Consider the following 27,239-nt stretch of genomic DNA (forward strand, 5'->3'; position numbering starts at 1 on the left):
TTTCGTTTGCCGCACTCCTAATTCGACGCGCCGTCCCGGTTTCGGGGATGGCGAAACTTCCGTTTAATGCCGCGACCGTTAGTTTTAACGCGCAATAAGGTCGTTCCACCGTCCCCGCTACCAACGAGGAGGACGTCGATGAGACCGAGAAGGGGCAGAATTGGTTGAAGGCTACCTGGAGATTCGAAGACGTCCCGGCGGTCACGGCAGCGACGTTTTAACGAGCCTTTTATGCCGGCGGCTTCATTATCTTCGTTAACGATCAGAACTCGGTAGTTTGGTATGCAAATCGATTCGGATCGCGGGACGTAAGACCGGTTGTCGGGTGTCAATGGAACTTCCGCGGGAGTTGCACGCGATTCACTTCGCGTGACGTCTCATCACATTCGCTGTCATCGCGTCGCAGGATAAAAAGATTACATGGAGCGAGACTTTCGCTCGTTTCGGCCCGCTAATAAAGCATTGCGGTAGTTACTGTTTCCGCGGATCTTGTCCTTAATCGCAGGGCGTTTTGAAGCTCATTTATTATTTATACGTTTCTCGACTATTATTTGATGCAATTGAATGTTTGCATTTTAACGACAGGTCTGTGATCAACGAGACACGCGTTGGTCCAGTTGCGCTCGCACTCATGGAACTCGGAATATTCATCTCGCACGAGTTCCGGAACGCGAGGCGAACGGAATTATGGTGGCGAGCGCGGCCTTCACCATCGAGGATCGTAGCGTCCACCGCATGTCGGACACAGAAAGCCCATTAAGAACGAGCTTGCATGCTCAATGCCCAGCTTCGCAACAATGCGGCACTTTTGCTGGACAAACACGGCGTATCTCCCCCTTCGGGATCCTTTCCTCTCCCGAAGTTCGTAGCGACAAAACGGTACAATCCACAAAACTCGTCGCCATTTGTCGTTTAGATACACAGCCGAAGCTGGAGGCTTTCAGAGTTGACACGAGGGGTAATAATGCAATACAAACAACGCGTATATACGTATGTATGTATGACGGATAACGGTCGATTGACGTAACATACGCGAAATATTGTTGCCATTCCGATGTTATTTAATCGATCGACGTTTGTAACTGTTTGGAATTGGTGTAAACGTAATCCCTCCTCAGGGAAAATTAAATTTCCTCGGTAGGTCTTGCGCTGTGTATCAATTCTCATTGGTCGCTGCGCATCGCAAATTGAATTTCTCCGATCTGAAAGTTTTTAATTGCTCCAAGACTTTTCCTAGATGGATAAACTGGAAATAATGAAATGGATTCCTGTCCCGGATGCGTCCCCATTTATTTCCATACCGAAGGAATCAACCATGCGGTGCGCTTGAAGCAAAGTCACAGAGCGACACGAGTCTCGCGATAATCAAGATCGGTCAAGTCCCGTCAGTGGGAGGGTAGAAGGCTCGAGCACGAGGACTCTGATATCAGAAAAATGAAAAGAGGCGCGGAAACGCAATGGGAAAATGAAAGGAAGCGAGCGGAGCAACGAGGAGAGCAGACGCGGAAAGAAGGGAGTAAGCGAGAAAAAGAAAGAGAAAGAGAGAGAGAAAGCAAAAGGGGGAGAAAAATCCGAGAGCTTCGTCGGCATCCGGTCTACTCGGCACGGCGGACTCATTAAGGGGTTATTTCAAAGTTTAACTGAATCGAGTCGGGAGGAAGAGATGATAAAAACTCGGAGCACCCTTCTCATCTCCCCGTTACCCTCCTTCACGCCATATAACCCACCACTGTCTCCTTCCAGTCCCGCCCGTCACCTCGCGCGCGCGGGCGAACTTCTTCATCCCTCCCGTCGACACTCTGTACCGTTGGCAATATTAATTAACGTCATCCTGCAGCCGCAGTTCAGGTATTTGCAGTTTGTTAGCCGGGAAGACGCTAAGTCGCGACGCTCTTCCTCCTTTAGCTTCTTCTCCCTCGTCCCCATCGCGTCATCCTTTGCCGCTTAGCAGTGCGTCGCTCTGTGCCGCCCGCTTTCATGATGCATTATTAAAGGATGTGACATACTTTCCCTTAAGTCAAAGTCGGAGATCGCGAAGGCGAGGGAGACGTTCCACGTTCAACTAATCTTGATAATCGCCGATTCAGATATTAATCGCGTCCGCTCCTCTTCTCATTTGTAATCGTAAATGTTTCACGTTGCTCACGTCGCATCCTGTGTGTAATTTAAGCGTTCTGATTAGCATTGCTTCGCGATTCGATCGCTTGATGGATGAACAAACTAATACGAGCCTCACGTGCAATCTCTACTAGTGCTCGATATCGCGATTCCACGATGTAAATTTATTACGTATCTTTATCGTAGACGTATGTTTTTCCTCAGACGTTCGATATCAGTGATGTTGTTGCGCGTCTCCGGGCTGGGACGCAGGCAAGTAGGGGAGGAAAAACAGCCGAGTCGAAATTTCAGAGGCGAAAAAGGAAGACGGGATGTCTGCCGCCAGTCGCCGTCGTTTCTCTTCCTCTCCTCATTCAATTATAAAGTGATCAACGTCCACCTCCCTCTTGGTGGCACGGTTAACGATTCCAGATGGAAAACTTCAGCTCCGCGTAATTCCCTTTTACACCCGGTGAAATCCGCTCGTTAGTGTGCAAAATGTAGCCGCACACGCTTACGTATTCGCGTATCTACATTTAACGATAAGTCTTTCAGGATAGCTGCCGCTAAGACTCGGTATTCACCGATGAAAATAGACTCTCTAGTTTCTTGAATTGGTATCGAGCTACGAGAAGCTATCGCTTGAACATAAATGATAAATTCGCCTGGAAATAAATTGCATTTGCAAAATAAAGAAATAGACAATGTAGAACATTCATCCGTTTGGAATAATATCTCGATGACGTCCTGCAAAGTAAATTTTTTTTTCCTATAATAGAATCGTACAATATGTCAAAAATCTCAAACATGTAATATTCTTAAATCAGAAGTTTGCATATTCTATGTGGAATTTCAATTTTAATGGTACCGTCTTATACAAATGTTACGAAGTAATTAATTAATTAAACTGATTGTTTCAGTTAATGCAAATATATCTGTATGTTTGTGGAATAGAGTAATTTGTAAGCGACGGAGATTTTGATACACATATCTAGTACCATTTCTAATTAACCTCAATACAGATTTTAATGTTACGAATAAGATTATAATACATTAGTGTCAGTCACATATCGTTTGACAAACATTCGCCTCGATTGATTGAAGAAAAAATATGATATGTATGCGACTTAAAGGAAAAATATGAGATAAATTTGAATTTTGTAATAGAGTTTCTATTCGCATTAGCATTATCTACGTGTTAGTAAAGAGTCTCGATCATTCGGCACGCGCGGTCTACGCGTTGCTTGTTGACTTGTACACTTGTAATAAATACATGGAATTCTCGAAGCGCGCGTTCTCATACGAGGTGGCGGCCACGTGTTACCGGTTATCCAACGGCGTGTAAACAAATTGGCAGTAATGATATTGCAATTTGTCAGATCGCCCGCGCGGTACGAGCGAGTGCACGAGCGTGTGTAACTGTTCTGTGTGCGCGTTGCATACCTATGTGACGTGCGAGAGTTAAGATTGGTGTCTGATGTGGCCGATCGCAGCAAGTACATGCCTTATTTGCATATGTACTCGCCTGCAGCAGGTGCTTCGTGCGAAAACTGACCGTCACAACTGCGTAATCGCATCGCTTCGGAATGGGTAACCGAGAGAAACTGCCTGCTGCTGCTCAGCTGTTTCTTGAAGTGAATGTATCGATTATGAAATTGCATAATGGGATAGATAAGTGACAATTTAATCTAAAAGATTGCTTCTTCTCTATAATTCTATGAAATTCAATAAAACTCAACTGCTGATTCTTTTGATCCTTTATCTTTTGATTCTTCCGGATTTATTTTTCTTGAAAGAAGTATTTGAAATAAACTTGATAATTTCTTAAAAGGAAGAACATAGAGGGAAAGTCCCCGATTATGAGATACCATATCGATTTTGCCGAATGTAAGGAATTTAAAAATGTAATACGTTCTCTTGAAGAGAATTTAATAAGCTTTAGGTTGGTGAAATGAAAAATCTAATTTAAATATTATTTTTTCTGAAAATTAAAAAAATTTGAAAAAAGCTTTACGCAAGATCGCGAAAGTGTGCTCCTAATATAAGATACCTTGAGAAATCGGTGTTAAAAGTGCAAAATACATCATTATTGCAAGTAAAAAACTTTATTAGATATTTTTATAAAAATACTGCTGCCACAGCCTTCGCCAAATCTTCACGATTCCACTGTCGACGCTTCCTCGTTTCTCTAACTTCCATAGTCAGATTCTATAAAAATTAAATACACAAAAATTCGTAATATAAATTCGTATTAACTTTTCTCTAACCTTAAGTAGTATTTTCTTTCATTTTATTACACTACATACTCTTCATATTCGAGCAATAATTATCTCATATTAAGAGTACCCTGAATATCTCATTATACGAGCCACACGCCTAGCGGTTCCGCGATCATGAAATCTAACCTCTACAATTAAGCAATTCAACAAATCGCGTAGTTTCCTGTTACTACGATTCTACTCTATCATTGCATACTGAATTTATTGCCAACCATTTCTTTATTATGTAATAAACAAGGTTTAAAGACTTACCTTAAGTTCCTTTGACATGTTCACAATTTCACAAACCTTTTCTTGCAAAAGCTAAACGCAAAAACGAACAATGAATTTTTCACTAAATACATTTTACACCAAGAGTAATAAGTTTATGGTGGAACTAACAGATGGTGCTCACTAGTTTAGCAGAAACTCCATTATCTCATATTAGGAGCATATCTCATAATAGGGGATTCTCCTCTAATGAATATTATTTTTATTTTTATGTACAAACTGTCTCAAATATGCCCAAAATAGGCCTTTTTGCACTTTTAGGTTAGGATATCTCAAAATCCTGACGTGCTAGGGCGAAAAAACCACCGGGATTGGATTCAGCGCACGAAAAACCTTCGGAATAACCTTGTCTGATTTCTGGGTCCAAAATCGTGTTGGCCTGTGTAATCAATAAATGATTTAGTGAGAAATTTCGAACGGAGGTAGTAGAGGTAGAAGAGAGGTGTAAACCGCGTTCGCCAGATTAAACATATCTTGGGTAGAATTGAACTTTCCTCGCGTTCATTTCCTGCGGCGGTAAGCCGCGTAAGGAAACTCCGGAAAAGTTAGGAATTACTTTACGAAAACTGATAACGAACGCGGGAGAACTCGGTCAAGGAACAAAGCGGCGGTAACGGTTAATACCAATGAGAGGAAACGAAAGCAGAAGGGTTGTTATTCGACTTGGCAAGAAGGGATGGGCGAAGCAGGCGGCATTAGAGCACGCCTCATTTGAATCTGGCATGGCCGAGCACCTCGTAAAAAGTGAACTTCACAGAAATCGCTAGCCAGCACCACCCTTCCCGCCGCTCGCCGCTCGCCCTCTCGCCAAACACGTGGAGGAGTTAATTCGAACACGCGGGCAATGAGCGCGAAACGCTCCTCGCCGTTTACTGCGCCACGCTGTGCGGTATTGCGCTCTAAAACGCATACGTAGACACCAGTGACAAATTCTCGTTGAGTCGGAGTTATATTTGTAATACCTGGGGTTAGTAGTCTCTAATTTCGCCGAGAGTTTCGCCGCATCGGTAATCTCCAAGTTCATGGTTTGAGAGTTCGGTAATAAGTCGACGACTACATTAACGGTTCCCGAATAAAGTAATCCCCAAATTTAGCCGACAGTTTCACCAAGTTGGGATTACATCAATAGCTCGAGTTAGGATTACTTGGTGCTAATACCACGTCCGGTGTTACCATTATCTAGTAATTCCACATTTACCGTTACTGCCGCTATTATTACTGCGGAAACGTGGCTTCGTGAATTCGTTTGATAATGGCAACACAGCGATATTACTACCGTGCGTCCCGCGCATTGTCCAATTCACTCTCCCGGCCGCTGATGATTCGCCACGCATTCGCCGCTGTCTTCTGTTACGCGGAATCCGCATTCAATCATGATGAGCTATTTCCAGAAACTGGAGACCGGCCGCTCGTTAGTGACGATCGACCGCGACACGCTCGCGTTTCGATACGGGGCCGTGCTGTTTCGACGACGGCAAACCGAAATTCCGCCATAACCGAAATTCCCCATCGGCCGGGGCCGGTAGCGGCTGGTAGCGACGTACTTTATTGGCCATCATATCTGTCGCTGGCAGGGGGACAGGCTTTCGAACGATTAATTATAAACAACCAGCCGCAACAATGGCTCTGCGTAATTAAAGCGACCGGTCTCGCTTTCCCCCTCTGACCTCGCCCCAAACACGTTCATCCGCCCCCGCGACTCCGGCAATATCAAAGTGAGGCACCCCATTTGCTCGATGAACATATCTCAGGATCAATCTCGTCTTGCCGGAATTAACTATGCTGCTCCTTCGCTCACTTCCAAGAGATCGGATTTGACTTTTCCGTTATTTTAATGATAACAGCTTCCGCACGTCGCGTCGGTGCACTGATATGAGCGAATAAAATCCATTAAGCCATAAACTGTTTCAAAACGATCTTGTTGATAAAAAAACACAAAATTCAGTAACAGATGCATATTGCCAAATGATAAAATATTCCGTCATGTAATGTGTTCACGTGCATTCTAGTCATATACTCTCGACATAAATAATCGGAGAAGTACGGTCCGTTGGTAATTCTATCTTTAGGAATCCAATTTTTGATTTAGTTATTGAAAAACGATATATATACGTAATATAATCCGGTGTCGCACGTGCCAAAAACTGCCGCGGGAAACTGCTATCACGGGAAATCGTGCTACGAGTTAAACGCGAGCGGGCGAGCGTAATCTTTTCCCATCATTATCCAGCCGCGAAATAATTAACACGGAATCAAATAATTAATTCCGAGAAAACCAAGGGAAGCGCGAGAAACGAGGGATACCCGGCGAGTATAACGCTCTGCGATAACGATTAGCGCGATTCTCGGAGCAGATAGCTCGGCTTCCCCTCGTTTCGCCGAGAATTTACGAACCCGCTCGTCGTAAGAAACGGTCGCCCTGTGTATGTACGTGGCACGTTGATTTTATTGGAAAAGCGATATACGGCAATATTATTTCAAGCATAAATGATTTTTCATGTATCAATTTCCTATAACGTTTTTCTATGCAATATACAGTAATTCATGAGAAGAAGAGACTTGTAAAATTGCATGTAAAATTTGTCTCGTTTTTAAGTTCAAGTTTAGAGTAGCGTGCACGTTCGCCATGATTGTGTTGCGTTTAATGCAATCAAAGTGTTCGCGTATGCATATAAAAATTAGTCGGACGTTAGACTAATGAAGAAACTTACTTTAACGAGTTACAACACAACGCTTCCTCGGCGAAGGGCCAATTTGACCACATGTGGACAACTTTGAAAAAAATATGTTACGTAACCATCGAATTTTTAACGCCTATGAAATGCGTGTGGAATGTTTGATATAAAAAAGCACAGCAACATTAAAATGTTTGTGTTTTAATATTAAATGCATTTATGTATCGTCTATTCGCAAATGCGTAGTATTTGTGTTTTAATATTAAATACATTTATGTATCGTCTATTCGCAAATGCGGAACGTTTGTTTGCGCATTAACATTATACCTTTTCAGGTACCTGTCGATACTCAGGAATGAAATTTCATATTGAAACGGCATATTACGGAGCGGTTATAGCATTCGCATTATTTAACACGGGTGACAAAATGCTTGAAAATTAATGAAACCAAAATTGCTTTTAAAGAGGGAAGCAATTAAGTTAGCTGTACCCAACAGATTGCAGCTCTCTCCCACTGAATTGAAATAACGCTTCTCTTTTAATCATACATTTTCACAATCTAGGCTTTCCGGACGTGGCTTTCATCACTATCCACTACTTATGAAATAAAGCATCCGCCGATATTGTTTATCTGAAAATTCTATTTTGAGCATTCTCGCTCGAAACCCCCTGTAAAGTCATTAAATTCAAAGTCTCCAGATTTAGTAACGAACCCTCGTCACTCCGTGCCGCGTCTCTCATGCTCTTTATTAACGTCGACGGCGCTAATGATCGATGGGAAAGAAACGAGCATCCGTTATTTCTGTTTTAGGTAAGCAGACGTTCGAGTCGAGATGCGGGCGAACGGAAAGTGCGCTCGCGTATGTTAGTCGTCATCCAAGTGAGTGCACACCCGCCGCCCTCTTCCTGTATCAGCCCGATAATTATTATCCGTGAATAAAAGTGTCCGCGTCGTCCGGAGCGTCGCGCCGCGGCGTCCGCGATGTTAATTCTCGCGTCGGTCCTTTTATCTCTTTTAGCCGGGTCCACCATTGTTGAATCAGCGGGCGTTAAATGACGCACGAGCGACGTTAAAGCGCTAAATTTCCAGCGCGGCGAGCGCCGTTTCTTCTTCTTTCGCCAGGAAGGAGCCAAGTCCCCTTTGTATTCCGTCCCCGAAGAAAAGCAGCCGGTTGTGACAGCGCGGATGAAATAATGCGCGAGTACAGGGCGGTGAGGATAGGGTCGATATTCCGGAGGGCTCTCCGAAACTTTCCGCAGAAGTCACTCGATAAAGTGATTAGGTAACTCTCGGCGAGACGACGGGAAGGGGGAAAATGGAGAGGCAATCGGTCAACGGCCATTACAAGTTGTTCCGCCATCAAGGAATGACTTATTACATCGCAAAACAGTTCGGATGACTCGCGGAGGGGGGAGCTATTAAAACGCCTCGGAACGAAGTCGGATCTCGTGATCTTGCGTTACGATTTTAGCGACTGACCAGTGACCAGTGATTATCTTTAGCTACAGATTGAGCATTAAATATAATTATTGCTGTTCTTGAGGAAAGATCAGTTAAAAATATCACAGTCGTGACGTTGTTCGACAAAGCGTCTTTAACTGAACCGGTTAAATGCTTCTAAGAATTCGCGCCTTTCAGACGCGGATACTTTTTTAACGAATCAGTCGCGCGTGGAAGCGTAAAAGTTTATTAATACAAAATCGATATTATATGCTAGAAATTGTTTATTTTTATTTTTATAAGTTTTTGAAAATTATGAAAAAAATCTGAATCTGCAATGTGTTGTTGCGTACGTTTACAAGGTGAATGCTATTGCGTCATGGAAGAAACGATAACGCGATTTGTTATGCGAATGACGTGAGCGTTCGGCAAATTTGTACGTAATTACTCATGAGAAATGAGCACGAAGCTGATAGATGCAGTTGTCCGAATTTGCGTATCGCAAACTGTCACTGATGTAAAGTCCGAGTTAGCCTTTGGGACATTATCGCACCTTGCTATGCTTTCCCCACGAGCACTGCCCAATTTGTGTACATTTCGACCGCCATTTTGGCACGGATACACGTGTAATATTACGCGGGCGTGAACATGACGGCGACAAGGTTGCACTTGACCCGTTGTGACGACTGCCGTTACATTCCACGTTGTTTTATCAACCGTACAATTTGCAATGACGAACGTCAGATAAAACAAGGTGCCGTGCTTTCGCTATTTGTCATCGCACGTTTCTCATCACATATCATCTGCACGTGCCAGTGGCGTAACATTCTACCAAGAAGATACCGAAATTAACACATGTGCAGTCGTGCACGAAACAATTGGACAAATAAAGTAGTTAAACAAATCAGATAAATCTCTTGTTTGAAAAGAAGATATGAATCTTGTATAAAAATGGAAGATTATTTCGCGCTGCCTGCGGTATCTTGTTACTATCATCTGATCTTATTTAATTAATTTGTTATTAATGTATCACTAATTTACTACCAATATTGCTGATTTACTTCGGATTTAATATTAAAATTACCAAAGAAGACTATAGTTGACATCACTGGCATTGTCAATTCTAATCAAATTGATACCCTCGGTGTACTCGACACGTGATACCAATTCCATTGTTGTGTACTGATATTATTTGACATGCCAAGTGAATTATTGTTCCGCGTGCCAGCGTTACGCCACTATTCCCATCACGCATTACGTTTCAGCTTGTGGCATTACACGCGAGATGAATCCGAATATCCGAAAGTCATCTCTTGTCCATGGTACAGTCAGCCTGCGTTGCACATGGATATTGCATCCGCATTCGCATTCGCGAAAGTCTCCGCGCTAACTCCGCGGAGCGTCATCGGAGATATCAGATCGGGCGAGGTGGCAAAGCGATGGATATTTGCTGCTGACTTGCTTGGAGATGAAGTACTCACGAGTCATCCCGGTGTGATGCAGCGAGTTTTGCAGTATCCGTACGCGCGTATTCATGTTGCATAGTACGCGCGTCGTGCGAGATGATTGTTCGTCACTCACCGGTCATGCACTCAGCCGCTTTGAACGAGGAAGCGCTTGAATCTCGCACTCTCTTTTTCTCTCTATAATTGCTCTGCTAAGAAAATATCTCGAGCGAATGGACGTCGCACAAATTCAGAGTTCACATTTCATACAGTATTCGCCATTCTTACGATCGGGACGTCCGACAATTCACCGTGCTCACGCTCGTCCCGAGTGAAATCCCAGATCGCCCACAGATTCCGATTAATCGAGCTTTATGGGGCGCGAGCAGATAATAAACCGTGCTCCCGTCAGTAGCAAACGAGCAATGCTTCAGCGGAATATCAAGCGGGGGACAATTACAAGAGCCGTGGAAGAATAGCAGTCCGAAATCTCTTTCTCGGACGAGATCATTCGGCCGAAGGGAAATATCCGCGCAATCGAATTTGGGGGAGAGAAATAAGGGCGGCAATGTGCGTTTCTGCTGGTGGACGCGGCTCTTGCGAAGCGCTCCGTCCGCTCGCAGATTCGCGTCATCGGATCGCGTACGCTCGCGCGTCACTCGCTCGTCCGCTCGCTGTAACGACGGCAGCGACAACCTTGTGGCCAAGGTTGCGCAACAGCGGATCGCGGGACGCAGCAGCAGCACGTGGTGTGTGCCAGGCTATGACGCACAGCTGAACGCACACACACGCACGCGTCCACGCAAAGACGCACGAACATACACGCGCACCGAAGCGTAACTAGGCGCGCTCGCGCGGCCCCGCCAATTGACTCAAATGCACATTTACCCTACATCCTCGCCGATTACATAATGGAGCTCGGCGTAGCTGCCGATTTTTCTTCCTCCGTCGCGCGCGGAATCGGCCGGCGAACCCTCGGCATTTTTCATCTCCCGACAGTTTCGAATTAATCGATTCATCGACTCGTTGATTAAAATTAAATACGAGAGTTGCCGCAGACGGACGAACGATCGCTACATGCGATTTCTTGGTAACGATCGAGTTGGCAGCGATTTTGACGCGAGTCGATGGCCACGCGGAGATCGGCGTCGAGCCCACGCGTGAGCGGGAGCTTTCCGTACTCGTTTTTCCTCCGATCCACTCGCTCGATCGATTGCTTTCGGTCCCTTTGTGACCTAATCGCAGGAGAAACGTGATTACGTAAAGCCGGCCACCGGCCGACCGGCTGGCTGGCGCGAAATGCGAACGGGGCCGGGGAATTCGCGTGTCCTCGCGGCTTAATCACACAGCGTGGCCTTAACTTTCGCTTACTGCGGCGCGGTTAACGCAGCGCGACGCCGACGCGACGTTTTTACGGCTTGCAATTCGCGTTTCCTAGGACGACGACTGCAGTGCACATGGTCGGCGGCACGGTCGGGTCGTCGATACGTAAATACGACGCCGCGGCTTGTTGCAGTGCGCATTGCAAGAACATACACGTACGTACATATGCGCTGCCGGCCGCTCGATCGGCATACGTAAGTGGGACAGTAAATGCCAATTGGGTGGCTTTTATGCCGCGGAGGGTGAACTATGCGGGAACGTCGTAAAAGTGAGTTATCGTCGCGAATCGACTTCAGCAACATTGATCCCGGGCTTACGCCGGCGCGAACTATTACAAACGATTTCAACGAAGTAGGCGAACTAGTCGCGCAGCGTCGTGCAACGCTCGGCGACGACTGAGGCGACAAGTGGAGTCGCCAACGTTATTTTAATTCGAAATCGAAATGACTCGGACGATGATTAAACGATCTGCCGGAATCGGGTCACGGACTGAGGAAGCCCGCGCGTGTCGCTCAAATAAACGTAGCGTGCGTCGTCGAGCGTCACGAAACGCGATTATCGATGGCAGAGGTAACTTTCGCAAAATTACAGGCGTCGCTACGCCTGTATCGACATTTGGAGATCTTTCCCTTCCGCCTTTCCCTCCCTTTTCTCAATTATTCGTGGACACCACTTATTTCGCGAGCGGAGATAATTAGCGGTTCGTCCTGAGCGGCGAGGCCTTGCACCGTAATTAAATAAATTACCGTGTGGATTTTAACGCAGGCGCTAAACGCAACGGACGTAATCATCGGCCACCGTTGCGCAATTACGATGTCATTATACGACTCACTGTTAATCGCTAATGACTTCTTGATCCCGTCCCTGGAACTGTTTAATGGGGCGACATCCTGTGCGTGGCTTCGCAAGCTTCTAGTGGGACTCGGAACCAGTTCGCCTCGATCGTTACGCGGATATTCAGAGATATGAAGAGATTTCCCTCGAAAATGAGACTCACGTCACGTATTGTGTAGACGATTAATGCGGCCGATTAATAAGTGCTATACCAGAATAATAATCCGACCGCGCGCGCGGGAATCTACTCGCCAAAATTCAATTCCCGCGCGATATTCCAAAGGGGATGAATAATTTACGCTACGAATATTTTATTGATACAATTTATTACGTGTTGCAATGTAATCTTTTCGATTAATTTTCAAACAGCTTTTATGCACGTTTTCACGTAATGTCTTTAAATTAAATATCTATTACATTTTATTTATTTCAAATGTATATTCTTTAAAATATTCTTCCTCTTGATTTCTTCATCTAGCATAAATATTTCTATATAGCTCTGTATATAGTTTAATATTCACGTTGATTCAATGTCTGATCAAGATAAAATTTATATTGCGCAACATACTTCTTCATCCGATAAAGACGTTAAATGGCAAATCACGTCACGCTGAACGATGCGTGCACTATCATTAAGTGACTCGTCGAAATTCCGTTCTTCGATCCGGATATTATCGTGAGCACGATTCCGCTGGTAACCGATCGTCGTGGAGAGGCAGACAAAAAAGAGGCCGCCGGTGATGATGAGAACTCGCGATACGCTCTCGAAGACGACGCGAAAGGGGACGGCGGCAAGAAAGAATCGCGTGGGAGGGGAACGAAGCGAAACGAAACGCTGGTAAATGCGTCTGGCGGTCTCGCACCTGGGTAAGAAGTTACCTGGATCGAGGTGCCGCTAACCGCCGTGCCGAGACACCGCTTAACGTCACCGGAAATCCGGTTTTTCGCTTGAACGCGATCACCGAACTGGCGTTGCTCCTTTTTTGTCATTTCCTCTCCTTTTTCTCCGTCGAGCTCATTATTTATCTACATTCCTGGCTCTTTTGAATACTTTCTCTCCCTCTCGCTCTCTCTTTCAATCTTGTCTGATAAATTTCTTATTTCGAAACAATAACATTCAAAGCGATACGATGGTTATTACAATTTCTATTATTTTTTATTTTCGAATGTATTGGGCTGTCTGAGAAGTTCGTATGAGTTTCAAATCCTGTGGATGACTTCTTTGCCTTTAAACCAGCCAAGTTCTTCGAGGAATCTTAAAGTTTATCGAAAGATGAGTTAAAATACTGCAACAAAATGGTAGATGAATAAAATTTAGTATATTTAGAACTCGTGTTTTATTTTAATTTAAAATCTTACACGAACTCCTCGGACAATCAACATTTGTGTGAGGAGAATGTTTCTTTATAAATCCAACGAATTATCCATTTTTTCACCCACACGTGTTTCCTAGATAAGAAAAGAACGTCACGCAGTATCCGATACGAAGAATTATGAAATACATTAAACTAATCTTTCGCAAATTGATTTCGGCCGCTTCCCGTTTCGCCCGTTTCGTGCAGAGGGTGATAGCACCGAGCTCGCTATCTCCACGTGCGAAATTTATTCGAGCGATCGAAGGTGCTCCACGTTGGTCCCGCCCGATGGTCGCCCGGTCCTCGTCCCGGACCACTCCCTTCCTGCGAATTCACTATTCCATGATTATTCCGTCGCCGTTCCCGGCTCCAGGGGAACGCACCAGCGTAATTACCAACGCTAACTGCCGGTACTGTTATTCGGCTCGCACCGTCCCTTTGTCTTCGGAGTCCTCCGACCGCCTGTACCTAAAGCACGAACACACACCTAAGCCACGCGTGTACGCGCTCCTTCCTGCAGTTGAATTGCCCCTCCTCATCTTTATCTTCCGCCCTACCCCGCGGTCGCAGTCCTCCCCCTTCCCCCATTCTCTCTCTGTCTTCATTAAATAACCACTAGTTCCTCCTGGACTGGTTCGAGGTAATGCAAATGGATTAGCAACTCCCAACTACCGTGCCGTCAGGGACATATATATGTATGCTCTACGTTTGCATTTTCTTATGGTTCTTCGCAGTTTCCCCTCCTGATGAGTTTCCAGTAACTTTTCCAGTACTTAAACAACAGTTAAAGAATTCGAAATCAATAACTCAGCGTATGAAATCCCTTCTATCCTGTCCTTTGTCCTCCTGTCCTTGAACCTTCGCCAAGTTTCTCTCTGATGCACCAAGCATTAAGGTATCATCGATGAGGCACTCGTAAGCCGAACGGATCATCCGCGCAATTAGTTGATATTCCTTCGCTGCACATTACTTTTGTATCAGTTCGCTAATTTTTAATTCGCCAGCGCGAGATATGTACGCAGATGCTCCACTTGTTTCCTGATTCGCCTCCGCAAACATGAACCGTGCTTGTTCTTGGGAGAATTTTCCCAGAACACAATAACTCCGCTTCCTCTTTCTCTGCCTTCCTGCTCTTTCCCTCGTCTCTTGTTCTTTCTGTAGTTGTACCCGGGTATTAGGTGAACGTGATTTTACGTCGAGCTGCATGTGTGTATGTGTGTGTATATGGGCATTCGCCGCAAGAGTTACGACGTGCTCCCCGCAACAGGTCCGCCGTGGTTTCCCCCTTGGCCACTACGCCAAGGGGAGAGAAGAGACGGCAAAACGACAGGGGGAGGAACGACAGGGAGGGACCGAGTGACGGTGCGAGGTGGAAATGCGTCTCTCGTTCCTCGTCTTGGCTCGACCGCGAAATCTCTCAGTCGGCTTGGCAATAACACTAATATGGTGGCAGCGCAGGGTGGATCGAAAGGGGGTTCATTTGCCTTGATCCCGTCCTGCCGCCTCCCCGTGCGAGGAGCACATTGCAAGAAGCAAATTCTCGCGCAACATTTCACGACACAATCGATATAAGAATAGGAATTATATACAAATCATTAAACATATTAAATTGATAATAAATGTGAGGGAGGGAGGAAGAATTTCGTGTGAACGAATATAAAACACTAGTTTAATTTTTGTGCAAGAATAATAGAAAAGGCAGGAAAGATCAAGTTTTAAAGTTTGATATAGACGCATTCGTGTATCCGCATATCAGATTGCAATGTTTCTTTACCGATTTGCCGTAACTTTTAACTTTCTGCTTTATTTACTATTTATTTATTATTTTAATATATAAATACTTCAGCGACGAATGACGTAATGTTATGTAATATGTTATGTAGCGGTACAAGAGCCACTTTAATCGCCGTACTGCTATATTATCCGATCAAGGCAACATGTCTTTCGTTTTTACAGACTGCATTAATGCGTAGTTTTGTTTAGTCCATGGAGAACACTTGCATGCACTCGCCCTGTACGTGCGTGTTGCGTGTCTGCTCCTTCTTTTTTCTCTGTCCAGTCGACTGTTGCTAGAGGCAGTGTATAAATCAGGAAGACGACTGCAGTCACCAGAGCGACGATGTATAGAACCGATGAGCGGGAACGACATGAAGGTAGAGGAGGGATGGAGCGAGCACGAGGGAGGGAACAGGGGCACGATCGGTCCCGCTGCTGCATCCGGTGCAGCGAAGCGACCTCGATGCATTGTGGGATATTCCGTGACTGGAATCTCGGACGAGCGTTACAGCCTCGCAGTTCTCTTGTTTCCCCGCTTCCTTCGTCTTCTGATCGCGCCTGTGTTTTCCTCCATTTTTCTTGTTAACGCTCACACCCAACTTGTTCTAGGTATATATATATGTAGAAGACGTTTAAATATCTCGACGATCTTTTCGTATTGAAAATTTGAAAAGTCTATCTGTCTTCGACTGAAATAAGTATTATATAATAATTTATATAATAATTTATGAGTTTATTCGCGAAATCGCGCTCAAATTCTCTTGTGTAAAAAGACATTTAGAAATCCAGCTTTTACTGAAAATAATCTCTGACTTGACGATGCAATAAAATCAGGGATGAATAGTAGTTTGATCGAAAAAGAGAGAGATTTCTTTGTTTTAGGTCGTTCAGTCTTTGGTTCGTTGAACGATGGTTGCTCTTCGAGCCGAGCATCGTCGACAAAAAAGGGTTGTCGTAAGCGCCGTATAGGCACGATCGTTTCGAGCCAATGACAAATCACGGAAGAGATGACCGATCCCATCTCCCGTCCGAATCGCCATCGCGTTCGATTGTTGCTTCGGTACAATAAACGCCATTGTGCACTGGAGTTGTCCACTGCGTTACGATTCCCACACACTCGAAATCCGACAGTGATGGTTCCGACGTTTCCTGCAAACAACCGTAACTCGATTAATCTTCTTTTCTCTTAATAATAATGTTAGCAAAATCGCTGAAGAGAAGTAAAATAAAATTTTTCGGCGATTTCAATGACAATGCAGGGAATCATGTAAATACGAGTGGACGCACATTGTACTTTGTCTTGAACAAAAATTTGATTTTTGCGACTTACTCTTTAGGAGTAGTAAGCTAGTAAGTAACAAGGTGCTCCGAAAATTCAAAGAACGTGAAACTTCGAGAGTTGAGAGATCAAACGACGTTGCGCATCGAGTTCGCTATTCTATCAACCGTAAGAATCGTAAGAGAGACACATTTAACTGTGTGTCCTGCTGCATCTGATGATTCGTTGCACTCGACACCGTAAAAAGAGGGACTATTCGCTCTCTCTATCCCCGACCGCGCGTTTCAGACGCATATAAAGGACTTCGAAGGGTTGACGACCGGGCAAACGGCGCGGAAATTTCCCTAAGCGGTAAAACATCACCTCGGTTGATCCGCCACGCCGCCGTATCGCTCGACATATATTTACTTAACATTCCTTCTCTCTCTCTCTCTCTCTCTCTCTCTCTCTCTCCCTCTCTCTTGTAAGGAATACTAACAAGATATGTTACGAATAGTATATATTGCACGTCTCTCTTTCTGCTAAAATCGGTTTATTTTTTAAAACAATGACTGAATTAAGAAAATTCATTGTTGATAGATATATCCTTTAAAGATACTTTCTTCGTACTTAAAGAAATATTGAATACTTGTAAAATATGATAAGTTTTTTGTAATATTTGAATAGTATATTATATCTTTAATTATATATTCTTTTGTAATTGTCAATAAAGGATCTGTTTTAATAATTGGCTCTCATAAATGTTAGCAAATTAAAAAAAGGTACGGTAATATTTAAAATATTTCGTAAAAGGACAGTGTAAAGAAATATCATGTACATATTTTTTATTTGAAATATGTCGCGTATAATAGATATGAACTCGTGGCGAAATATAATATCTCTGCATTGAAAGGACGAAATGCATGAGCGGATTATATCCGCGCGCGAATGCTGCCTGGGCGAAAGATATTATTTCGTGAATGGAAGGATGCGCGCGTTTCACGGTGCCTAAGACTAATCAAATCTTAATAGAGGCGCTAATGAGAGGGCATTCAGCGCAGTGGAGCGGCGAGGCTGAAGGGACGGCCGTTAAGGGAAGGGCTCGCCCTTTCGCTCCGAATTAGCCTTTGCGGTTTCGCGGGCCTGCATTCCAACATTCGTCTCACGTTCTGTCCGGGGCGAGGCAACAATTATTGTTATGCGCCAGTGCGACTATTGCAATTTTATTTTTCCCGTGCTTGCCTTGCATCCCTCTTTGTTTTCTTCCTCTTAATCGCTCTTTACGCAGTACGTCCCTTCGCAACTCATTTCGCCAAACAATTTGCTGACACAGATACTTGCTGCAAATCGTATAAACGGAAACCTGTTTCTACGTTCTAATAAAATTTATATTCGCGCGGGGAGGATCTGATTTTCATTTATTATGCTCCTGTGTGTGTGTGTATGTGTATATATTTCGTCTCGCGTGATTCGTGTCAGTGAAAATGGTTCGAGAATAATAAAATCATGCACTACCAAGTTCCTTCTTCTTGAATCATGACAAAATATCAGGGAATTATCGCTCGAAAGTTACTGTGGAAAGTTATTGACTCTCAAAGTTTTTAAGCGATCTCGTTCATTTCATTTCACGGCATAACTAAAGACACGACTCACGAACGAGCGAGGAAAACGATAAAACCCGACACGCGGTAATGTTTAAGCGGCTATAATTTTCTTCTCGCGATGCTGCCGCTACTTTCGAAAAGGACGAACGTCCTGGAAACAAGAGGCTCTCCTTGCTTATAATTATGAGCACGTGACTCGCTTAATTTCCTGACCGAACTCGACCAACCAATTTCCTCCGTTCTACGAGCAATGTCGATCGGATAACGGTAGCTTCTCGACTGCAAACGTCATTTTTTCCTCTCTCTCTCTCTTTCTCCATTCGAGGATCACTCGCGGACCAGCCATGAGAAAGAAAAAGAGAGAAGGAGAGTGAGAAAAAGAACGAAGCCGTTTCCTCGACGTGAAATATCGAGGTATCGCCGTTTGCTCGATGCTTCGCGCCCGAAGCTAATGAAATCGCTACTGCATTGCGGTTCGTTTCTTCAATCTCGCATTAGATACACCGAGCGGTTTCTGAACGTAAATTTGTGATAACGGGCAAGATGATTGATAATGATAAAAAAGAAAAAAATCTGCATATCTTGATGTTGAAGTTTCCCGCGTGGTCTTTTTCGCCCGTATTCTGACATCAGATAAAATGAATTAAATTGCGCTGTAAAAATAGTTGAGGTAATATAATAAATATTCTACGTGAACTCTCCCTTGACGTCAGAAATGATAATGGAATATCAATGTTCGAACAAGACTGATAATTCTTTTATCCTTTGAACGATCCGTGAGGCCACGGCCCCGGCGTTACTTTCTGCGAGAACAATACGAGGAATCTATCAAGATCTGATCTGATATCTACGTGCGCCGCGCGACCAGAACCAGAATCCAGAACCAGTCTCAAGTTCTCCGCCGCGGGAGGTAGGCATCGACTGGCCTTTGACCCAGGAATCAGGCCATCGGCAGCTTTCTCACGTGATGGCTACGAAACCGAAACGAACCGTAGTATCTGTCCACGCTGAAACTTTCGCGACGGACGAAGGATAACGAATCATCTTTAAAATTTACGTTAAATATCTTTTCAATGTATCATACGAGCGATAAACGCCTTTTTGCAATCTCTTCCGAGCGTAAAACTCACATGATACGTCCCACGACTCTAAAAGACAAAGTTATGAGGAAAATTTTACAAGTTGATTTCCACTTTAGCTTGCTCTTTAACGTGCTGCGCGGTTCCAGCGACAACAAACTTGCACTCTGATATAATTTACATATTCCCCAGACATTCGCTTGATATCTACGATTAAACGAACATAAACACGAACAGGTACAATAAAATGGGCAAGGGGTAGGAGAGCGAGTAGAGAGATAGGAGTAGAAAGAGTCGGGGGGGGGAGGGGGACAGAGGCGGCACGCCGACTTGGACGTGCACGGGCACGTCGCATGATCGCTGAATTATCGCCGGGAGACGCGGCATAAATATGTATGCGGTGGAGCAGCGGCGGTATTCCGGATTGCGGAATGCACGTACGGGAGCATGCACCGCGCGCTCGCGCGTCTGCCTTCGCTACCCTCGCGTTCTTCCCCCGTTCGCAGCCCCTACTTCTCGGTCTTTTCATGTCCCAAATGAACCCCCGCGAGCCCCGAACCGCGCCAACTGCTTCTTCCTCCTCGCGCACGCGTGTCTACGTCTAGTTAGTCACTTTTGCCGGTTAGCTATTTCCCAACTTTTAAGCGGAAGCTCGAACCGCTGACGAGCGAGAAAAAGAAAAGGAGAGAGAGGAAGGGATGGCCTTCGTGTTTTTGAGAGCCGCGTTCTATCGCCCTAAATTATGCGCCGAATCTCTCTCCATTCCTCTCGTTCTCTGCTCTTTTTCGCTCACCCTGATCTCTTTTCTCCTTATCCTTCTTCCCCCTTTCCGCCACCATGTGCACCGCTTCTGGTGATTAATCTCGCCGGGGGCATTCCCGAAGGATACTTAGCTCTGATCTACGAGCTACGTGTCGTACTACCGGCCGAATAGGGAGAAGGGGAAAGGATGCATTTACTTTTTTTGATCTTCTTTTTCTTCTTTGGCTCCTTGTACCAAAGATGCACCCGGCATAGCGGCGATTCAACCTGGACTGTCGATTGGATCTCGCGAAACGTGATCCCGAGGGGCGAGATCGTTACCGAGCAATCTGGGCTAGTTTGTTTTCCGGAACGAACTCGAGCCGAATGTAAACCTGCCACCTGACTTTAAGAGAGTAAAAATCCCGCCACACCACGCAACGTTCACGTTCGTATCTCGTTCGCGCTCCATCCATTCGCGTGCGGTGCGGTGACTTTGCGTTTACGTAAATTTATTACCGAGATCGATTGCTATCGTGTTGATTAACATCCTAGACGTAGCAGAGAAATTTCCTCGTTAATTTAAAGTGCAATTAAGGAGCCCGTAATCATAATGAGGAAATGCGTGATTTGAATATCGCGAGCCAATGATACCGACGATACAAGTTTCAACGATATTATAATATCAAAACGGATTTGACACAACAGAGCCTCACGTCACTGGAGGCTTAAATTGAAACCATCGCGTCGGAATCATTTTGATTCCATTCGCTTCTCCAGCTCTAGTTCCACGTCGCATCCGTCTTTTCGCGCACGGAACTTGCAGAGAGAAATATAACGTCCAGCATCTCCCTGGAGCGACGCGAGATCAGCCAGGAATGCAATTAAGACGTCCTGCTGGAACGATAATGATAACGGGTAACGAGCCTAACCGACACAAGAATTTTAGGTCGTCGCTCGCCCCGCGTATAAACGAGGAATTACACGATGTATTCTTGCAGGAGATATTTCGCCGTCGAGTAAAACTCACTTCCACAATCTGTCAAGTGTTCACGTGCTTTTCACTCGTATCAAACACACATTTTTCAGATTTTTTGTAATAGCACTCTTCTCAGCAGATTATTCTATTGTGTTGCTATTCTTCGAAGATTTTAGTCATCACAATTTTTGTCTAAAAATTCGGCAATCTTTATATTTTAAAATCTTGTCTGCAAATCTCAAGTTTTTTGAGACTGCAATATTTTAAGCACGCACCATTTTATACGCAATAACGTAACTTCCCGAGTCGAAATTTTAGTTCTACATTGAACCTCGAATTCTTCATTTGAGGCGTTATTCAGCGTCTATTTAGCTACTACTTTAACACTAAAATATGTCCGAAATTTCCTTTTTTGCCGCTAGAGCGTCAAAGCAGGTTACGATCAAGATTATAGCCGAATGTTGCAGGGTCAAAATAGCATCTTAACATCTGTTTGTAGGAGTTTGAGTTTCAATGTAAGAGTTCTAGGTTCTATTTTCCTAAAAGTAGGTTCGTACGACTGCTAAAAGCATTAAAGTAGGCGCAAAATTTCGACTCGGGTTGTTCGATAAAATCTTCTTTTTTATCTGTGAATTGAACTGGTTCCAAGTTATATAATTCAACAGCAACCAAATCCAAGTTTTTGGAATTGTTATTTTTGTTTTCGTATTCTAACTTTGTATTTATTTACGAAAAGACTTCGTGTCCTAGTTTAAAAAGATCGCTTGTGTCACAGCAAATAAATCTACCCACTTGTTCAATCGGGCGAGGGTGCGGAAACCAGATTGGGTATCTTGAGACATCAGATATCTTCGGTCGGCATCGCTATTAGTAGACGAGAGTCGAAGTGGCCGACGGTATTGGCATAATTCGGCGTCTCGATGAGGACGCGACGGACAATCCTCTTACGTCGATAATCGTCTCAATTACGGCAGAGTTCCTGTAAACCGTGAAATCGAGCGTCCCTACGGCCACTACGCCGAGCCATTAAATCCGCCACCATAGGGTGATATACGCGCGATACCATCTGCAAGAATGCACCGCGTAAATTCTCGCGACGTACGTTTGATAAAAACCCCGTCGCTTCCGCGATCCTGATAACAAAAGTGCAATTCCCGTTCCGGGGTGTCTCGCGGAACTCGGAATTTTTCGGACTCTTCTTGCGACGTTTAATTGCTCGGCCGTATCGAATTAGTCACTCTGGTGAATTACGTCTTCGATCCACTTTTTAATTGGCCCGCGTTTTTCACTTGGTCGCAGGTCGCCTCTCTGACCTGAAAAGAAACACGATTTGCCTCGGAACAATTGTCCAGTGCACATGTTTTAATCGTGATTAGCTTGAAATAATAAATAACTTGATGAATCGATAGGTCTGATGTAGTATATGCCTGAGTAACTATTTTTTATGCAAAAGAACCTCTGCTTCCATAGAAATGAATTTTATGCAAAATTGAAGGGTATATAACAAGAAAATGAGTGTGTGTGTGTGTAACTCGCGTTCGATTGCTGTTGTAACGTTGCATGCTCTGGCTGACGCAAAAATAATGAATGCACGAGGAATGTGTTGCATCTAATTCTACTATTACGTTTATCTGCAATCTCCAAGCAATTTATCGTGCGGTATAAAGGGTAACGTGTACGCCGCACGTGGTTAGTTAAAAAAAGGTCTTTGTAAAATAAATCTTTTTGCGGACACTCGAGGGTAGCATTCTCATCGGATCACGCGAATACGGTTGTTCCAATTACACTCGTATCGATAACATTGCCTCGACTCTTGTTGTCACGTTGGAGCTGTACGACGCGCGGCTGGATTGTGATGATAAACAGCCGATGGACAAATCATCGAGATTTACATCAGAAGCCGTCGCGTTCGCTACGCAATTACGTGATTTACATGTTCCTGCGAACGCGATTGGTCCTCGTCGATCGCTACCAGGAACCATCTACTGCCGCTCGTAATTCATGTAAACGCGCACGTACCAGCGAGCCATTATACGAGTCTGAGTCTCAGTAGATAGGACGAACGACACAGTTATTGACCACTTAAGGAACATTTGCTTTTTGTCGCGAAAATATGGATTTTTAGATTATGGATAGCTTTCTAGTTAAAGATAATGTATGCGTATATTATAACTCTTTGTGCTTCATTGCTGGTACAAAAATATGGAATGCAAGTGGACGTTGTGATAAGCTTTTAAAACCGAATGACAAAAATGAACGAGAATTCACAGCCATGCTTAGTATAGATTAATTAATAAGCAGTTGTCTATATAAATAGCAACTTATAATGTAAATATATATTAATATATAAATAATGAGGGAACTGTGATAGTAAGATAATTGTAATCTAACGTAGATATAATCATGATAATGATGGTGATGTAAATAACCATGGAAATTGGCGTCTGAAACTGAAATCCGGGATTTTAAATGAGCAATAAACTTACTGTGCGACGTAAATTTACGTTATACTGCAGATCTTTCGGCAAACTATAATGCAATTACGCGAGAGCGCCGTCGGGGTTTAATCGAGTCACGATTACACAGCGGACAGGAAACATCTTCGATCTCATTTCCTCCCGTATTAATCAAGCTATATATAATTTGGACAGGTCCGTCTGTTTGTTTGCCAGGCGCGAAGAACGCAGAGAGAACATCGCGAAGGAGAGAGGCCGCGTGTCATTGATCTAATTCAAGAACGTTGCACCTAGGAGCAACCTAAGAGCAGCAACTGGCGGATCTTTGGACCTGGATGGATACAGAAATTGAGGGGGTTGGTCATTTATAAATGCAGTATGATTCAGCGCTGGTCCATCTACGGATCGAGAAATACAGCGGGTTGTAAATGTGTGGCCGCCGATTTATGCGTGCGGATATGGCGTTCCATGATCACACCATAGTCCAGCATTATTCATGGTCCACACTTGTAGCGCACTTGTGGATTTATGAATTGAAAACTTATGGCTCGTAACGTGGAGGGAAAGATCTACGATAATTGCATTCTGTTTCCACGAAGGTATATAGCTGCATAAATCGATCTACGTTATGGGCATTTATAGAGAGATCTTGATCTACTGCAGCGATATGCATTCTTCATTGCCATAATCGTTCTGTTCTAATCGATCTTATCGACTAGTATTTTATAACTCTCGTTTTTATCCGGAACGGAGCAGCTCTTTCTTGCCTCGAAATTTTGCTGAAGGATTTATCGTGCAATTTTACGTGGGATTTACATCATCGTACGTGGGCACAGATTGATTTCACGCAAAGCAGGAGATATGCCAGCGATGCGATAAACGGATAATCACATCGGATGCCTGGCTGCGGCGTTCTCGATGGCTCGGGCGAATCATGCTTACGCTGCTACTGCAGTTTCGAGTGCAGCGATGAGCTATTATATCGCTGATCAGCCTGAAAAGTAACGAGATTTACATCCGAGTTTCTCCTGACGCAAGCACTTTGTAGCGCCGCTATTCATACACTCGCATCCTACATAAAGATTGATTATTATCATTTTATAAGCATCCATAGTATAAAACTTGGCAATGCATTTATTGACATCATTTTACTTTGTCCAATTTCTTGAATTATAATTAACATATATACATCTTTTTGTTTTATTTGATTTAAGTTTCGTTACTGTTTGCATCTAACTCAAACATTAAAATAGTTAAAAGTGCACAATCAAAACAATTATGTTATAATTTACAAGTCGCTAAATTTCGCTGTCATGTGCCTAAACTCACCATTTATTTTCAATAAATAGATTTATGACTGCAACAAAAACAAAATCCACTATAATTCCCAAATTGCTGGTATTGTAAAACTGCGCACATCATCCCGTATTAACAACCGTATTACTTAAACAAAGAACTATAACAATCACTATGGTTCACGTGACCATCTATTTTCAAGAGCCGCAACGTCTTAATCCGAAACGCATGTGGCTCCATTCGGCAAACCGCGGTAAACGGATCGTTGAAGTGCGTCATAAAGCGCTAATCCAGATCTGCATGCGTCTCGTATGCAGTATCGTTGCATATGCAGCGTTGCAGCGTGGCACGGTTGCACGCACGACTGCGCGCGCTTCAGGCGACCGATCGACTCGATTCGACAAAGCCGACAAAGACTCGCGAACGAGTCGTCGATCGGAAAGCCGTTTTCAAATATTGTTGTCGCGCAGTATATACGCGCTGCGTGTGCATTACCGACCGGCGTGCCGCAAATTTGTATAATGCCCGTAATTCGAGCCTGCGACTCGCAGCCTTACGTGGAGGGCGAGTACCCTTGCGCAAACCGATCGTTTTTGCCGGAAGCCGATCTTACGCAAAGCGAAAGTTTTTTTCCCAAGCGCCGCCGCTGCGGCGATAGGCGCAGCGACTTCGCGAGCGAACGGATAAATGTCGTTTTGCGCACGTGAACAGGTGTTTCCAGGTGTGCCTTTGAAAGTTTCGTTTCTATAAGTCCTGCGCTGAAATAGAACGCGTATAAATTTCAAACTCTTTTAAGCTGGTCGCTCCCATTTGTACGTCATATCGGAAAATAACGATATGTTTGGAATCGATGCAAAATGCACTCGTATATGGCGTAGAGGAGAGACACTTTGCAAATATGTTTCTCTCTTCGTAGGAATAATTTTGCATTAATAATATCTTCATAAATCGCGTCGGGCGATCGAAATTTCTCAGATTTATCCGTCGTCATTTTTGTCAATCTTGCACAACGATCGATGTTAATGTTTTTTTTGGTCGCATCATGCAGACACCTGATTTATACAATTGCCTCTCTCTGTTTTTCTCGAATCAACGACGGATATTAACACATTTACAAGTAAATGTACGCGAAACGGACGGACAACTATTGCCGACACATATCCGCGGGTGCGCCAGCGGAAAGTCAATATCGGCGAAGAATCATCAAGATTTGTATCGGACGGCGCGCCATTGGTCGCGATGCATTCTCGCGGTTTACACAGGACGCCGGACGTTATTGACCTCTCGCAAATTGGAATTCGGGATCACCTGGCGCGGCGGGGCCGCGCCTGCGACTCGTGTAAACGTGTAATACATATGGGCAGCACCGCTATTGGTCCCGCGCAAATTGAAACTCGGAAAACCTACTGCAGCTTCGTTTACGATTTATGCGGCCGTGCAACTCGCATTGTGGCAGGAGGGTATTTATCGCTCGCGTGTAACTGCCGCATTAACGAAAACGGAAAAAGGGAAACACGCAAGAGCGAAAGATAGATCGGCGGTTTGCGCATTTGAATCGCTAAATTCTCAGGCGAGACGACGAAAGAGAGAGAGAAAGAGAGAGCGTACTCATATCGGAATTATGAAAATTACCCGTACGTTGCGTGACCCTCTTTCGCGAAACTGCTCCTTTCAGCTTCTCGAGATGCGCTATTGTGATTTACTATTACGAGCTTCTCGGATTTTTCTCACAGCTCGTTCTTTCATAGAAGGACCATCTCACTTTGGAGCGTTTCGCGCTTAAGCAAGAAAACAGAGGGGAGAAAGAACGACGAGGAGGGCAGAGGGAGATGGTGAACAAACGGAATCCAATCTAATTATCCGTAATGCGCCGGAACTCGGAAACGAAGGCTTGTCGTTCCGCCTCACCCCTTCCGGTCGTCGATGTTATTCATTTGTTTGTCCGGAACGGTGGGACTTCCCTTCTCCAGCTTCGTTCTGACTCTCTTTTTCCGATGTTCCGCACCCCGTCTATGTTGAAGAGTTTTGCAATGGTTTGCCAGTCAAAGATTGCAAAAATTGATGAAGCTATGTTTATCAATTATCCCAACAAAATTACGCGGGATGTTGTGTGTGAGAAATATAATGTAGGTATATGGAGAAATATTATAAAATATTAAATTATTTTATTGAATTATTTTCGCTTAATTTGGGAAAATTAGACAAAATTAATTTTGATAGATGTTTTGAGAAACCTTGTGATAGATATATCTTTAAACTATAAATGAAACA

General features: G+C 44.2%; 1 protein-coding gene and 1 long non-coding RNA gene across 11 annotated transcripts in view; both read left to right on the forward strand.

Annotated features, from left to right (window-relative positions):
• The window catches only part of LOC105284583 (RNA-binding protein Musashi homolog Rbp6), a 589,200-nt gene that overhangs the window by 91,684 nt on the left and 470,277 nt on the right, over positions 1-27,239 (forward strand). The window lies entirely within an intron of this gene.
• Positions 23,967-27,239, forward strand: part of LOC109611400 — a 62,961-nt gene continuing 59,688 nt past the window's right edge. Inside the window, exon 1 of the long non-coding RNA XR_002193775.2 lies at positions 23,967-24,028. This is a non-coding gene — a long non-coding RNA (uncharacterized LOC109611400). The remainder of the gene's footprint in view (positions 24,029-27,239) is intronic.

This window comes from Ooceraea biroi, chromosome 6, assembly GCF_003672135.1.
Source record: "Ooceraea biroi isolate clonal line C1 chromosome 6, Obir_v5.4, whole genome shotgun sequence".
In the NCBI taxonomy this organism is placed as follows: domain Eukaryota; kingdom Metazoa; phylum Arthropoda; class Insecta; order Hymenoptera; family Formicidae; genus Ooceraea; species Ooceraea biroi.